Raw genomic sequence first — 3,203 nt, forward strand, 5'->3', positions numbered from 1 at the left:
ATTCTAGACCAGGGATAAGCAACTCTGGTCCTGGAGGGCTACTATCCTGTAGAGCAGTGATCCTCAAATCTGGCTCGCGAGATCCAGTTTCCTGCAGAGTTTAGCTCCGACTCTAATTAAACACACCTGCCTGTGATTTTCTAATGATCCTGAAGACACTGATTAGCAAACTCATGCGTGTTTGATTAGGGTTAGAGCTAAACTTCGCAGGAAAGTGGATCTCGCGAGCCAGATTTGAGGATCACTGCTGTAGAGTTTAGCTTCAGCCCTCATAAAAACTCACCTGCCTGAATCTATATAGTAATCCCGAAAACACTGATTGCCTTGTTCAGGTGTGTTTAATTAGGGTTGGAGCTAAACTCTGCAGGATAGTGGCCCTCCAGGACCGGAGTTGCCTATCCCTGTTCTAGACTATAAATGCTAATGAGGTCATAGAAAGACTAGTGTACTTCCTCGTTGCATCATCGGTTGTTTAACTAGTTAGGACAGATGAGACTGTATTTAGTTTCCGTATAAAAGAAGAGCACATCGATGAATGCAGAGCGAACCTCTGCTGACTATAAAACAAGGATTCTCTCTTTGGATCTTTACTGCGTGACTTTGGTCATCTACATCTCTCTCCGTCTCACAGGTGAGACACATGTTTCTAACACACCATGTCTGTCATCATTATACTTTATACTGAGGAGCTTTATTATCATAAGGATGACTGGATTATTTGGGAATTAATTAGCAATGTTTTAATTGTTCTGTTAAAACAGTTTATTCCTCGTTTCATATCGCATAGCACAGCTGGCTTTTTAATCAAACTGCATTTGTGCAATTATAGATACGAATGGAGTGTAAAAAGACAATAAAGGAAACAAAAACTACAGGAGCATCAGAAAGTGCAGATGAGCAAAAAACGAGGACAGAGAGAGGTGGAGGTAGGAATAAGACACAAACCTGTGAATCACAAGAGAAAAGCAGACAGATATCAGCTAGATGTGAGAGTATGGAGGCGCTAAAGCCGTACTGTGAGTGTTTGTTAATCATTCATCACGTCTCAGTCTCACTTGATCGGCTGCTGTTTTCCTAAAATTCCTGTCATGAAAAGACACATTCAGACAGAAACATTTACAGACTGTGTTTTGACCATGAACATACTATATGTCAATGAGGATAATCTCATATAAGTTTGTGATTTCTAGTGTAATGTGATCCGGAGCATATGTTTCTGATGTCACAAGATTCTCCCATCGAACCCTTCATCACTGAAGTCCATCATCATCATCATCATCATCATCAGACTTCTGATCAGCTGCTGTCTTCTGGAAGCTTTTACACTCGTCTGAGCACAAAAACATTTCAAGAGCTTCTTTCCCAGAGAATCTGCTGATGCAGCACTTTACTCTCAATCATATGCATCAGATTTTTTTGTTTAACAAAATTTTTCAATTTACACTGCCTCATATTTTATGCATTTTCATTTACAATGCATGTTTTTGTATTCCTGAGATTTAATTCTGATTGGAATACAAAAACATGCATAGTAAATGAAAATGCATGCATTATTAAGCAGTGGCTTATATGATATGATATTTATATGATATATATGACACAATATGATATTGTGAATTAATTCATAGATTCTATGCACCTGATTTCAATCAGAATGACCATTTGTGAATTTAATGCATCTGGCTTCCACTCTAATGCACTTCCAGTTATTTTTAGCTGTTCAAAACAGCTGTTTAAAATCGCAAAACCTGGGTTTTATCATGGTATTTTAATGATTCGTCATTATAGATACACTGGCCTGTAGTGCAATTTGTTATACAATTTCTGACATTCAAATCTTCTAGTATTTTCATATTGCAGCTGTTGAATCTGAAGTCTCTCACGTTCAGAAAAAAACATTTTGCTAATTTATTTTGCATCCTTCCATATACCATTTGTTGTATATGTATTTATTAATTTTTCACCCTATTCTTAATAGACTGTAATGATTCAGTATTCTGATGCAGTGCAACTGACTCCAAGCTATTTGTGCACTATAGTGTCCTCCGTTCTCAAACTGCTCGTCACATGTAGGTTTATATCGATGCTGGAGTCAGAAACAGCATCTCACAGCTGGACATGACCCTGGACAGATGGCCGGTCCATCACATTTCTCACTCAAACACAAACACACACAAACACACACACACACATACACAGATATGTGTAATGTCTCAAGTTACTGTGACTTTGAGCTTCATGAGCTCAGAATATTTCTAGGTGTTTCGAGTGATGAGCAGGAAATCTCTACTGGATTCATTTAATAAAGTCACAAGAGTTTGTGAGAAATCACTAAACGCAGACAGAATGTTTGAGACATGACTGAAGTCGATCTACTGACTGGAATCCATCACTTCTGCTATTTTCATCTGTTCTGCAGCTTTCAATGCTTTGAGAAGAATCCAGGGCCACGATTCACAAAACATCTGAAGGCTAAAAGTAGCTCACCAATTTAGGAGAAAATCTTAAAATAATGGTTATGTCGTGTCTAAATTGTCGTGTCTAACAACGTCCCTCAGCTGTATAAATTTACTGTAAACCACGGCTTCTTGGGGATTATTGCTTTAACAAGCGATGTTGAAATGTGAAAATAAAATGCTCTTCTGATCTGTTTCTGTCAGCGAATCACTTGAACTGAATGATCGAAGTCTCCAGTTTGATTCAGTCGAAGCGGTTCAAGTGTAAATGACTCACTCAATTGAATCAGTTTCCTCAAAAAAAAAAAGACTATAAAAATAATAATAACAAACTATTTATGATGTTTAAGATCAAAAAAAAAAAAAAAAATAAATTTAACACAGTTTCATCCTCTGTTCTATAAAATGTTTTAAAACGGCACTTCACCCAAACGGTTGATCAACTTTTCTTTTTACTTTTGTTTCAAATGTATTTTCATTAGCTCTACACTGAGTGCTGAAGTATTATTATCCGTTGGAAATGTTTGATGATGCATATTTGTTCATCTGTGTATAACAGTCTTGTTTGATTCTGTGTGTCTTAAAGGGTTAGTTTACCCAAATGGCAAAATTATGTCATTAATATCTTACCCTCATGTTGTTCCAAACCCGTGAGACCTCCACCAGTTCACCAAATTGAACTGAATAGTTTTAAACGGTTTGTGTCTCCAATAAGCATTAATCCACAAATGACTTAGGCTGTTAACT

At 37.1% G+C, this 3,203-nt stretch overlaps 1 long non-coding RNA gene across 2 annotated transcripts; it reads left to right on the forward strand.

Annotated features, from left to right (window-relative positions):
• The first annotated feature begins 489 nt into the window (after positions 1-489).
• Positions 490-2,758, forward strand: LOC113055668 (uncharacterized). Of its 2 annotated transcripts, none has more exons than XR_003277549.1 (3): positions 490-631; positions 830-1,016; positions 1,191-2,758. It is a non-coding gene; the product is annotated as an uncharacterized LOC113055668 (long non-coding RNA). The 2 variants fall into 2 exon arrangements; XR_003277550.1 differs by having other exon boundaries at positions 830-926.
• Positions 2,759-3,203: the final 445 nt, after the last annotated feature.

Source organism: Carassius auratus, chromosome 36 (assembly GCF_003368295.1).
Source record: "Carassius auratus strain Wakin chromosome 36, ASM336829v1, whole genome shotgun sequence".
NCBI classification, from domain to species: Eukaryota; Metazoa; Chordata; class Actinopteri; order Cypriniformes; family Cyprinidae; genus Carassius; species Carassius auratus.